Here is a 14,049-nt window from a genome sequence, read left to right as displayed (position 1 = left end):
ACATAAATAGAGAGATATGGTATATTTGTGGTATTAAAATTTTATTGAGGGTTAGGGATGACAATTAGAACAAAAATCCAAAATGTTTCCTTAAAGTTTCATGCTGAAAAAAAAAAATTGAAAAACACTGACATAGCTCTATGAATCTAATCTTGTAGATACAGTTAGACTGAAGCGTTGGGGGTTATCAAGAGTCTTCCCGGTGTTCTTATCAGTCTTCCTCCCTCAGGCTCTGAGGCCACACTTGTATGAATCAGTTGGCACCGATTCCTTATGGTCAGCCGTTTGGAAAATGAAATCCACACCATCTCAGGGATTTTGGTCACCTTAACTTCAGTCCATGGATCCCATGGCCACAGTGTTGGAAAAAGGAAAAATCTAACAATTATTTTTTTAAAAGATTTTTATTTATTTATTTGACATATGGAGATCACAAGTAGGCAGAGAGGCAGGCGGCGGGGGGTAGGGGGTGGGGAAGCAGGCTCCCTGTTGAGTAGAGAGCCCGATGCAGGGCTCGATCCCAGGACCCTGGGATCATGGCCTGAGCTGAAGACAGAGGCTTTAACCCACTGAGCCACCCAAGCACCCCCAAATCTAACAATTCTTATGAGCGATAGGAGTTAGAAGTCTTCACGTTCATCCATCTGTCTGCTTGCCCGTGATACCAATGACTTGCTTTCTCTTGCAGAGCATCTGAAAGGGTAGGCTGGATTTCTGAAAATGGATCCCATTTTATTTTATTTTATTTTTTAAAGATTTTATTTATTTATTTGACAGAGAAATCACAAGTAGGCCAGGGGGAGAAGCAGGCTCCCCGCTGAGCAAAAGAACCCAATACAGGCTTGATCCCAGGACCTTGAAATCAAGACCCCAGCTGAAGGCAGAGGCTTAACCCACAGAGCCACCCAGGTGCCCTACAGATCCCATTTTAAATGCATGGGAAAAGCTCAGTGTTCAAGAAGAATCCCATTGTGAACCTTTCCCTTTTTTGCAAATCTTTTTTAAAGGTGGTTTTCAATTATAATTTTGTTTTCATTACAGAAGCCATATCTTTATTTTGAAAATACAGGCATACAAGGTCTAAGTCCCCCTTCCCCTTGCCATAGAAAGAGGCTAGACCTGCAGGAATCCTTTGCTGGGAATCTTTACATCAACACACATAGTGTGTCTTTATGTGCATATATAATAGATTTAGTTTACTTTCTTCATAATCAGAACCACATTCTATACATTTACTCACGCGACTTGCCTTTGTCAGTCCTGCATAAATAGGAATATTCCCCTTCCGACCTCCTCACACTTAATCTCTTTTAGAAATTCTTCTGTTCTCCCCAAAGCACAGCTGGAAGGCGCCTCTGTGCATGCCTCTGCTCTCAGACTTCTGGGCTATTTCTGTACAGTTGCACCCCTGCTGTCCTGGGGGAGCGTGGGAAAATCCTCAGGTGGCTGGCGAGGAAAGCAGCCAGGCAGGCTGAGATCCACACTCATCCGCATTCTGGTTCCTAAGAATTCAGAATCTATCCGTGGTCTGGGCTATATATCACTTGTAGCTAGTTTGAACACGCTTTGCTCAACAGGTTAATTATGCACATAAGATTTCAGGAGGGATCTTTTTGTTTGTCTTAGAAAACTAATTATGTCCAAGCCCTCAAACTCCCTGACACATACCTATAGATCATTGGGCTGATGATTTCAGCAAACTCTAACAGATGTGTAAGGGCCCTAGTGGAGAGATTAGTTTGTGTATGATAGTATATTCGTTAAAAAGGAAGGCTTCTGCCATGCTCACTCAAGGGGTCCTTTTAGGTCTAATTAAGCATTCAGACACACACTCGAATTGATTTAGGTCACACTTGGCATTGGAATGACCTTGGAGGATGCGGGGTAGCCTCAGGTGTCTTTTCTGCAGACCCTCAAGGGGCTACTCTTCCTCACCCTCACCTCCAAGTGGCATTTCGAGCGCAAGGTGGAAAGAACATTAAGGAGGTGTGGGAGCCATCCTAACTTAGGGAGCAGTCGCTCTTGGAAGAGCTCCATCCACGTAGCTCCTAGGGACACTACAGGGGACACGTGTAATTCTAACAGTCATGCTGCTCAGGGGACCCTAAGGCTGTGGATCCCTCCTCAGATACTTCAAGTTCATGGTGAGAACTCCCAGTCCATATGTAAGGTGCCAACCGGGGCAATTCTACCACAAGCAGTGAGGTCTACTAAAATAGTTGATATTTCCCTTTAAGGGGTATTCAGAGGATTAGACCTAGAGAATCAGGCCAAGGCCAAATTCCCACTCACAGAAGATGAAAAGGAGGTGTTCCCTCTTTTCCGTAGCATCTCTTAAAAATCTTGTAAGGTGGATTTGTCACCGAATCACGCTGAGTTTCTTATTTTCAATCAGTGAGGTCTTTTAATAAGATCTTTTGCAATCCATATATGATATCACATGTCTATTGTATATAATATAATTTATAAATATTTCCAGTTAAATCTGTGCTTATCAATTTTTTAAAGTATTGTTACTTCTTTGCATAAGAGGGTTTCATCCCCAACCCCATCTTCCTGGCCAGCACTGACCTGGTGCCTCCTCTTCCAGGTTCCAGGCCCACTTCCAGGAGAAGTTGGACTTACCCAACACCTGCCTCTGTTTTGTGTTCGATAGACTTTCTTGAAGGATCCCCAGAGGGACTGAGCCCCACCGGGTCCGCCCCACGATGGCAGAGCCTCACCCCTACTCCTCCACGATGGGGGGAGCCTCACCCCTACTCCTCTCTCATAGCACATCCTTTATGGGCTTTCCTCCCTTTCCTGCCTCACCTTTCCACTCCATACTTCCTGGGATCACCTTCCAAATATATTGCTTGCACCCCCAAAATTTCCCTTAGTGTCTGATTTTGGGGGAACCCAAACTAAAACAGGTGATCATTAATATATAGTTGCATTAAGCTCAATACACAGCACATTTCTGCTAAATGAAAATCTTTGTTGATTGAGTAATAGCTCCAGTAATATGCGTGATGGCCATCACTTACTTGGCATGGTTTATTTTACTTAATCCCATTTTGCAAGTGAGGATATAGACTTTAAGAGGGATCATGCTTTGTCCAGCCTCATTCAGACTAAGTACTAGAGTTGCAGCCCATTCTTACCCAAAGCCTGCAGGGACCCTGGAAGATGGGGTGGGTAAGGCCATGGGCTCTGGAGCCAGATGGCCTGGGTCAGCGTCCTGACTTCACCACTTCCCAATTGTGTAACTTTATTCAGATTCCAGTTGTCCCAATGCAAATGAAAAATGGAAGATCATGGGGTGAATCACGTTATCATGACCCATTAGTTTCCTTTGATGTGTAGGTATCCCTAGGACACACTCTGTTTTGTACACCATCTCTCAATTTTGATTTGTCTGATCTTTCCTTACAATTAGACTCAGGTTATATAATTTTAGCAGAGCAGTGATCAGAGTAGGAAATGTACATTGGATTTGGCCAGTTACTGGTATTGCTAATCCTGATCATTCGGTGGAAGTGATGTCTGCCCATTTTACCCACTGAGGTTAGTACGTACCTAGTGGGGAGATACTTGGAAACCATGTAAATATTTTGTTGCTGCCAAAATTCCACCACTGACATTAACTCCACTGAAGATTCTTGCCCGAATCAAGTATTATTGTGATGGTTTCCAAACGGTCACTTCTAATTCCATCACTTCTTCTGTATTTGCCAGGCAGCTTTCTACTGAAAGGAAAAAAAACTTCTTTCTTCCTTCTTTGTTTATATCCATGTGGTCTCATGGATTCTTACTTAATTCAGTCGGTTGTAGTCCTTTACTGGCACTATTTATTCTGATGCTCATTTGTCTTCCATGTGGCCAGCAGAAGCCCCTTCAAGCTGGGTCCTGCCTCCTATAGACATGTTCTTATTTTACTTTGAGGATGGCCCTGTTTTCTGGCATAAGAAGATGAAGACTCTAGCTGAAGGCAAGGTGTTCTCTCTTTTTTCATGCATAAGATACTGTTTGTTTAAAGCTTAGCTCTATGCATGGTGCAGAGTAAGTGTTGGCTCTTATCAATAGCATTGCTTTTATGAAGATGTGCTGGTCCTTGATGGAAACTCAGATCTCCTGATCTTTTTCTAGTAGCAGTGGGCAGGCAGGCTCTGCCAGAACACAGCCGGCTGCCACAAAGGCATGTAGTCTCTCTTCTTTCCCGGTTCCCAGACCCTTACCTCACAGCGATACAGTCCTCAGGGATTGTCCCCTGAGGGGTGTAAATGTCTGAGAAATTATAAGGTTTATAGAAAAATGCAATGACTAATAGGAGGGACCTTTAGGTCCCATGACTCAGAATGAATGCATACAAACGTTTTTTCCTATTTGCTTTGCTCTTTTTTCCCCAACAACAACAAGAACAATAATTCACAGGTGAGGTTGAAGATCCCCCCGAACCCCCCCACCCATTTCTGCTACTTCTTCCCATAGGCAGCAGCAAACCCACTTCAGAGCATGTCCTTCCTGTGTATGGGTAGGTATTGTTTTGTGGGCTCCATGCTTTTCTCATCACTGGTATGTAACTATGGATATAACATTGTTACTTGCTTTTCTTCACTCAGCATTTTTGGAAGCTCTCCATGGTGATACACACAGCTTCTAGTCATTTACTTTCACCCGCCTTATGATATTCTGTTGTATGGACCTGCCGTTGTGTACTGATTCCCCCGTTGATGGACATCTCAGTGGCCTCCACACCTTTCCTGCTGTAACTGCAATTGCAGTAGAAGCTCCTGTACGTATTTCCTTGTGCACAGGTGCAAGAGTTTCTCTAAGAGGCATCCTTCAGACGGGAATGGCAGGGCCAATGTATTTATTTAATACGTGAAAGTTGTATTTGGGGGAAGGAGAATCTCTTTGAGATGGCAGCTCTTTCAAGGATCAGAGGAAGGCTCAGGCACTAGGACTGGGGATGGGACAGACACTTTGGTCCCAGTGGATTTTTCCAGAGTCTATGAGATTAGATGCTCTCAGAAGGCTGGTGTTGCCACCTGTTTGCCTTTTTGCTCTTGGCCATCAGGTAAGGATTCAGAGCCACAGGGGGAAAGTGACGTCCTTCTCTCCTCACTACTTTCTTTTTATCCTAGATGGATGACAAGACCAGGGGTTCTTCTAGAGGAGCTGCCCAGAGGGCCCCCAGGCACAGTGGCTGAGGTCCAGCCTGCTGGGAGACCATTTTTACTAAATGTCATTGTCTTTCTTATCCTTATCACTTTCATTTTTGTCGTCTGGCTGGAATGTGCCAGGTTCTATTAAAAATAGATCCCAATGGGGCACCTGGGTGGTTCAGTGGGGTAAACCACTGCCTTCGGCTCAGGTCATGATCTCAGGGTCCTGGGATCGAGCCCCGCATCGGGCTCTCTGCTCAGCAGGAGCCTGCTTCCCTCTCTCTCTCTTTCTCTTTCTGCCTCTCTGCCTACTTGTGATCTCTCTCTGTCAAATAAATAAATAAAATCTTAAAAAAAAAATAGATCCCAAATATGGCAGTCTAACCACATGCCCAAGCTCCTTCTTGGGACTCTTCCCCGATCCTGTGCCCTGGTTAGGGTTGGGAGCTTAGGTCCGCTCCCAGCTCCCGAATGCCGGCTCCCCATGGCTCACCTTGCCGATCTCCAGTGGCCTTCTACAGTTGTTTCCATCTGTCTTATTCCCTAGAATGTCTTTGCCACTCCTCTTAGCGCTGTGAGGGTCCTGCTAGTCTTTCTTGATACTAGTTTCTTTTTTTTTTTTTAAAGATATTATTTATGTATTTGACAGAGACACAGCAAGAGAGAGAATACAAGCAGGGGGAGTGGGATGAGGAGAAGCAGGCTTCCCGTGGAGCAGGGAGCCTGATGCGGGGCTCCATCCCAGAACCCCAGTTTCATGACCTGAGCTGAAGGCAGATGCTTAATGACTGAGCCACCCATGTGGCCCTTAGGTCTGTCTTCCAATTCATGAATTCTCTCCTTAGCTGTTACAGTCTTGCTCCCTCTTAAGTTTTTAAATTTGGATGACTTTTGTTTCATTTTTATTACTTTATTTTTTATTTTTTAGAGTATTTTTTAAAAAAGATTTATTTATTTATTTGACAGAGAGAGAGAGAGAGATCATAGGCAGGCAGAGAGAGAGGAGGAAGCAGGCTCCCTGCTGAGCAGAGAGCCCGACATGGGGCTTGATCCCAGGACCCTGAGATCAGGACCTAAGCCGAAGGCAGTGGCTTAACCCACTGAGCCACCCAGGCGCCCCCCTATTATTTTTATTTTTTAAAGATTTTTAAAAAGACTTTATTTATTAGAGAGCATGAGCAGGGGAGAAGGGTAGAAGGAAAGGGAGAAGCAGACTCCCTGCTGAGCAGAGAGCCCGATGTGGGGCTTGATCCCAGGACCCTGCGATCATGACCTGAGCTGAAGGCAGAGGCTTAAGGACTGAGCCCCACAGGCACCCCTCAGTACTAATTTCTTTCTTTCTTTCTTTTTGTTGTTGTTGTTTAGATTTGCATATATCTAAATTTATTTATTTATTTTTTCAGTGCTAGTTTCTTAATGAGAAATCAACAGGAATTTTGTGTGCATTAGTTGAATGAATGAGTATTGATAATAATATCAGTATCTGGGGTTCCTAAGTGGCACAGTCAGTTGAGGGTCCAACTCTTGGTTTTGGCTCGTGATCTCTGGGTGCTGGGATCGAGTTCTGCATTGGGCTCCATGCTCAGTGAGGTGCCTGCTTGAGGATTTTCCCTCTCCCTCCCCTCCTGCCCTCCCCCCACTCACACAAAAGTGTTCTTTCTCTAAAATAAATAAATACATCTTTAAAATATAATCATAATGTCAGCATCTGTGATTTTTTGAGTGCCCATGAAGCCTCAGGCATTTTCTTGTTTAATCTTCACAGCACCCCATGTGAGGTGGTTATTATCATTATCCCCATATTATAGATGGAGAAATTGAGGCTCAGAGAGGGTGAACAAATTGCTTAGGGTCGTGAGAACCAGAGTTCGGACCCAGCCTTGACTCCAGATTCCTTAACTGCTGCACGCTACTGCTTCCTGGACAGTGCTGACTTGGCCCAAGAGAGACTTGGGTTCGAATCCCTGGTGAGGACAGTCCCGGAGAAGGCACAGCTTGCTGCCTTGTTGCATCTGTGTATTTGTGGCATAGTCTGTTAGGGGCACTCCGGAACTCCAAGCCCTGCAGGCAAGATGGCTTTAAGAGGCACGTGGGACAACCAGAAACCTTTCAAATTATGTCAGCATTTACGTCTTAATTCAAGAAAAGTGTGGCTGACACATCAGATTCAGGGTTCATTAGAAGTTGTTGCTTCACATGAGACCAGCAGATCATCATTTTAAAGAACCAGTAAGTGAATAAGGTGGTCCTTTAATAGGGCAGAGTTTCAGAAAGCGGTTCCGACCATGAAAAAAGTTTGGCAAGGACCACCTCAACATTATCTTCCTACCACAAAAGGCCAGATTTAACTTTCAAAAGTGGGTGAAACACACACGTCCACGGAGGCAGGAAGAAGAATTGTAGGTGGAAAAGTTGGGATAACAAGGCAGTGTCGAGTTTCCCCTGTGGTTCTCCACTATGTTAATTTCCAGGCCTCCCTCGGAGCTGCAGAGCCTGGGTTTTGGAGGGGGAGAGCCCTCCTACTGTGGAATGAGCTTGTTAGAAATCTCCCCTTTGGGGAAATATATCCACACCCCTTATTAGTTTTAAAAACTCTCTGGGTGAGATGAGGGTGTGATGGAACATGAATCCAGCAAGTATTTGTGGGGCTCCTACCGTGGACCAGGCGCTGGGCTAAGAATAGGGATGTATAGAGAGGAAAGTGGAGGCAGAGTCCCCTGGTCAGCGTTGGAAGGGGGAGAATAGAGGCAGATGGAACGTTTACACGTTTGAGCACTTTGCATGTTTGAGCAAGGGGGCGTTTATTTTCCCTGAGCAGAAGGGAACAAAGCCAAGGCATGCAGAAGTGAGTGACATTTTAATGGGGCCTCGTAGGGATGTATTTGAGTTGGCTGAGCGCACGGACAGGGAGACATTTCAGTACCTGTTTTGACCTGGTTCAGCTATGATTAAATGGCCCAAGGGAGTGTTGGCATATCTGAGAAGTCCAGGCTCATCATTCCCCATCCACTTCCAAGGGCGGGCTTTTTTTGTAGACCCCGATATGAGTTCAGAATCCTTCTCAACACAACATTCTGGGAAGGTTGCTATCCATCCATCCAAAGTGGAATGTTTGATGGATATCTGATTTCCCATCTTTTCCCAGGGCCCTTTATTCTATAGATTAGGGCAAATGGTTCTTCTCTTGATGGGAAGGGGACTTAGAATGTGAAATGAAGCTAGAGGTTAAGAAAGAACCAGAGGGAGGGTGTCATCCTTAAGCTGGCAAACATATTTCTTTTTTTTAGCTACTATTCAGGGCACCCTGTGGTTTTATGGCGCTGCGATTATCTCCTAGATGCACGTTCCCCAAATCATCTGGAAGCATCATCCTACAGACCTGTTGTTTATGCAAACCACAGAATGCTTCACCGCAAGTGAAACACTACGGTTTGCCTGGCACTGGTATCTCGAATGCAGAATTACAGGGATCGTTATTACCCTGATAAAAGGAAAAGTGTAGATTCGGGTTTGAGGTGCCCAGTCATAAGCTCCCGTCTTGCGTCCAGGATGCTGCGGGGTTTCCCAAGAGACTTCCTTCATCAAGCAGAATTGATGGCTTCTTTTTATCTATCCTTGCGGTAATCGTGTTGAGTTTCTTGCTTCTCCTGCTCCCCTCCCTTTGTTCTGTTCTGGCAGACGCCAGCCTTCCGGGAGGGAATGTCACTTGTTGCCAAATTAAATGCCCCAAATCTACTTGCTCCAGAGGGCGGTGCCATTTCTGGAAAGAGAAGTCACTGCTCTCTATCTTGATATTTGACCCCGTCGATGGAATTGGACATGTAGCCTTTTAGTGTGTCAAATGGGGAGACATACACATTCCTTCCAGAGCCACCTTCTCCACTATGTGTTGGCTCCTCTATGGGAACCTGTGCACATCTGCCTGGCACTTTGATTTAAGATAATGGGGGGGGGTATGTCTAGGGGGCATGATATCAGAATCATGTGGAGTGTTTGCACCAAGCCAGGCAGGCAGTGAGACCTTTGAAAGCCAAGGCAGAGGTTGGAGCAAGGCTGGGGACAGCTGAGACCGCAGAAACGCATCCAGAACCTGGAGGCCATGATGGAGAAGCTATTCAGGGCCAAGTGTGCGGCCTCAACATGCCAGTTGGAAGGCAGCCATGAAAGAGTCATGACTACCCTGTTAAGTAGGGCTCTTCTTGGTTCCTTATTGGGTAAGGGGCCAGTCCTTGGTCCACCCCAGAGTGAAATCTGGCCCCACCTGTAACTCTGTACCGCTCTAAGCCAGATGGAAGGCTTTGATGAATGAGTTTTATTTCATTCATTCATTCATTCCTTCATTCATGGGTCATACATTTTTGCCTTCATGGTGCCAAGTCCTACACGGATTCCCCGGTGAGCGAATGACCCCTGCTTTCCAGGAGGTTACCACGGAACAGAAAAGAACGATTAGTTAGCAGACTAAAATAGTAATGTGTGTTGAGTGGGGTGCTGAGGACCAGAAGCAACAGTAGGATCTAGAGTTTGGGTCCCAACTTGGAATAATAGTCCACGCCCCACCTGTTACTGAACCTTTCCTCACTCCTCCCTCGTGTCGCTCTGGGAACCGTTCCCCAGGAGGCACTTTGGGGCCTTTTTTGTTCTTCGGATGGGACTAATGCTTGGGCCTTCCCCTTTCCTCTGTTCCTCCAAAGACCGCTGCAGTGTGGTCCCCTGATCAGGGCATCCATGGCGTTGAGGGGGAGGTTAGTTGTTTTCTCGTTAGTGGGGTCCTTGGGCTCTCTAGCACCACAGCAAACCCTCACTCCTTTGCTTATCCTTTCATTCCGCCAGCTTATTTTCCAGGGCTTCTGATGGGTCCGAGATCGGGGGTGCCCGTGTTGTAAAAAACCCCGCCTTCCTCTCACGGAGCTCAGGGTTTCGAGGAGACAGACTGGAAGGATCCATTTATGTGTTATTTATTTCTTTTTAAGTTTTTAATCAAATTCCAGTTAGTTAACACATAATGTGCTATTAGTTTCAGGTGCACAGTGTAGTGATTTATAGACACTGTGCCCTCCTTAATCCCCGTGATCTATTTCACCCATCCCCCCACCTGCCTCCCCTCTGGTAACCATCACTTTGTTCTCTATAGCTAAGAGTCTGCCTCTCTCTCTCTTTCTCCCTTATGCTCATTCATTTTGTCTCTTAAATCCCACATATGAGGGAAATCATATGGCATTTTTCTTTCTCTGACTGATGTATTTGACATGGCGTTATACTCTCAAGATCCATCCACATGGTTGCAGATGGCAAGATTTCATTCTTTTTGATGGCTGAGTAATATTCCGTGTACCCACATATCACATCTTCTTTATCCATTCATTGGATGATGGATACACGGTGCTTCCATAATTTGGCCATTGTAAATAATGCTTTTAAGCATCAGGGTGCCTGTATCCCTTTGAATTAGTATTTTGTATTCTTTGGGTAAATACCCAGTAGTACAATGGCTGGATTGTAGGGTAATTCTAGTTTTAACTTTTTCAGGAACCTCCATACTGTTTTCCACAGTGGCTACACCAGCTTGCATTCCCACCATCAGTGCAAGAGGGTTCCCCTTTCTCCACATCCTCGCTAATACCTGTTGTTTCTTGTGTTACTGAGTTTAGCCACCCTGGAAGGTGGGAGGTGATAGCTCATTGTGAGTTGATTGGCATTTCCTTGAAGGTAAGGGATGTTGAGCATCTTTTCATGTGTCTGTATGTCTTTTTTGGAAAAAAATGTCTACTCACATCTTCTGCCCATTGGATTATTCATTTTATGGAGGTGTTGAGTTTCATTAAGTTCTTTGTATTTTGGATGCTAACCCTTATCAGATGTGTCATTTGCAAATATCTTCTCCTATTCTGAAGGCTGCCCTTTAGTTTTGTTGATTGTTTCCTTGGCTGTGCAGAAGCATTTTACGTTAATGCATTTCCAATAGTTTATTTTTGCTTTTGTTTTGCTTGCCTCAGGAGACAGATCTAGAAAGACGTTGCTATGGCTGATGTCAAAGAGGTTACTGCCTGGGTTCTCCTCTAGGATTCTAATGGTATCAGGTCTCACATTTGGGTCTTTTTGACCCAAATTTTGAGTGTATTTCTGTGTATGGTGTAAGGAGACGGTCCAGTTTCATTCTTCTGCGTGTGGCTGTCTGGTTTTCCCAACACTGTTTAAGGAAGAGACAGTCTTTCCGCATTGGACATTCTTTCCTGCTTTGCCAAAGATTAGTTGACCACACAGTTGTGGGTTCATTTCTGGGTTTTCCGTTCTGTTCCACTGATCTGTATGTCTGTTTCTGTGCCAGTGCCGTATTGTTTGATCACTATAGCTCTGTAATATAACTTGAAGTTGGGAATTGTGATGCTTCTAGCTTTCGTTTTCTTTTTCAAGATTGCTGTGGCTATTCAAGGTCTTTTGTGGTTCCATGCAAATTTTAGGATTGTTTGTTCTAGCTCTGTGAGAAATACTGGTGGTATTTTGATAGGGATTGCATTAAATATATAGATCCCTTTGGATAGTATAGACATTTTATTTTATTATTTTTTATTTTAAATTCAATTTAGTTAACATGTAGTATATTATTAATCTTAGTGGTAGAATTTAATGATTCATCAGTTGCATATAATGCTCAGAGCTCATTACTTCGAGTCGCCTCCTTAATGCTCATCACCCAATTACTTCTCCCCCTTACCCGCCTCCCCTCCAGCAGCCCTGAGTTTGTTCCCTAGAGTCTAGAGTCTGTTTGCTATCCCCTGTGTTTCATCTTATTTTATTTTTCCTTCCCTTCCTTTATGTTCATCTGTTTTGTTTCTTAACTTCCACATGTGAGTGAGATCATATGGTACTTGTCTTTCTCTGACTGACTTACTTCACTCAGCATAATACCCTCTAGTTCCTCCATGTTGTTGCAGATGGCGAGATGTTCTTTTTGAGGGCTGAGTAAGAGTCCCTTGTAGATCTATACCTCATCTTCTTTATCTGTTCATCTGGTGGTGGACATCTGGGCTCCTTCCATGTTTTGGCTATTGTGGACATTGCTGCTATGAACACTGGGGTGCACGTGCCCCTTCAAATTACTATTTTTGTATCCTTTGGATAAATGCCTAGTAGTTTGGTGGTAGGGTAGTTCTATTTTTAACTTTTTGAGGGAACTCCATACTGTTTTCCAGAGTGGCTGCATCAATAGACATTTTAACAATATTTCCTCTTCCAATCCCAGAGCGTGGAATGTCTTTCCATTTCTCTGTGTCGTCTTTACTTTCTTTCATCAGTGTTTTATAGTTTTCAGGGCTTTCAGGGGTTTCACCTCTTGGGTTAGGTTTATCCCTAGGCATCTTATTGTTTTTGCCACAATAGCAAATGGGATTGAGTCCTTAATTTCTCTTTCTATTGCTTCATTATTGATTTATAGAAGCGCAACAGATTTCTGTACACTGGTTTGGTATCCTGTGACGTTACTGAATTCATTGATCAGTTCTAGCAGTTTTTTCGTGGAGTCGCTTGGGTTTTCTATATAGGAATCCTGTATCCTGTCATCTGCAAACAGTGGAAGTTGGACTTCTTCCTTACTGATTTGGTTGCTTTTTAGCTTTGTTGTTGTTTAGTTGCTGTGGCTAGGATGGAAGCATCAATGTTTAATTCAGTGCGGAAAGGTCTAGGGGAGAGGAAATAATACGAGGGCTGAAGGAACCCGACTGAAGAGCTTGAGGGAGCTAGAGGCAGCTTCCTGGAGGAACCATCATCTCAGATGGTGGTTGGAAACTTTCCCTGTAAGAGCTCAAGTAGTAAATACATTAGGCTCTGTAGCCCTATGGTCTCTCTTACATCCACCCATCTCTGCAATAGTAAAGCAAAAGCAGCCATAGGTGGTTTGCCAGTGGATGGGCATGGTGGTGTGTCGCTCTCGGCCCGCAAGAACGACCCGCAGACGAGGTGAGTGGCAAGCTTCTTTTTTAATAATGGCGGCCGCCGCAAACCAAGCACACAGCGATATTTATGCACGTGCGTTCATCCCCCCCTCTCGCCCAATCACAATGCCGCGCACGCAGCGTCCTCGTGACACTCTTATGTAACCATACAGGACTCTATTGTTCTCTAGCGGTGATCATGCGTTTCTCTCTTGGCTCCTGGTGCTGCTCATGCGTCAGCCACGAGCGCACCCACATCCCCCTAAACCAATCATTCTTAATTCCTCAATCTACAGGCACTGCCGTCTACGTGACTCCTTGCATCTGCTGAATGGCTCTCCACAGTGGTGTTCCAATAAAACTTTATTTACAAAAACAACTAGTGGGCCACATTTGGCCTTCAGGCTGTAGTTGGCCCACCCCTGACCCAAGATGAGATTGAATAGGGGTTGGCTATGTGAAGAAAGGGAAAGTATCCAGGTAGGACAATAGCAGGTGAAAACGCCTGGGGGCCAGGGCCGGTTGGGGAACTGAAAATTGGGGGGCTGGGCTTTGTGTGTGTGTCTGTGTGTGCGTGTGTGCCTCTGGCACGGTGTGGGTGGGAGGAGAGGGTTTAGCAAGTGCTCTTGGGCAGTTTGGAGTTTATCCTGGAGGCAGGCAGTAGGGAGCCTTTGGAAAAGACTCTCAACATGGAGGGGCATGACTTCTGTGCATCATTTTCAGAGAGGTTGGTTTTGCCCTTGAGGCGTCAGTCCAATTGCTCTGAGTCCTTTTCATCCTGTTTCCCATGAATTAATTCTTTCAGGTATGCAGCAAACCTTCCAGGACACAGGAGAGTGTGGCCCTGGTGACATAGGTGAGCAGAAGTCAATGGGAGACTGTGCCATCTTATTCTGGTGGCCGGTGGCAGAGAAGGGAGCCCCTGACCCCCCTTTAGTGCTGTTTGCTTCCCCACGTGTGTCATCTCCAAT

General features: G+C 45.0%; 1 protein-coding gene across 5 annotated transcripts in view; it reads left to right on the top strand.

The window, feature by feature from the left end:
- Positions 1-14,049, top strand: part of KSR2 (kinase suppressor of ras 2) — a 403,625-nt gene that overhangs the window by 171,334 nt on the left and 218,242 nt on the right. The window lies entirely within an intron of this gene.

Source organism: Mustela nigripes, chromosome 8, assembly GCF_022355385.1.
Source record: "Mustela nigripes isolate SB6536 chromosome 8, MUSNIG.SB6536, whole genome shotgun sequence".
NCBI lineage: Eukaryota > Metazoa > Chordata > Mammalia > Carnivora > Mustelidae > Mustela > Mustela nigripes.
The sequence above is the reverse complement of the archived record's forward strand: the minus strand, read 5'-3'. Positions and strand labels throughout refer to the sequence as shown.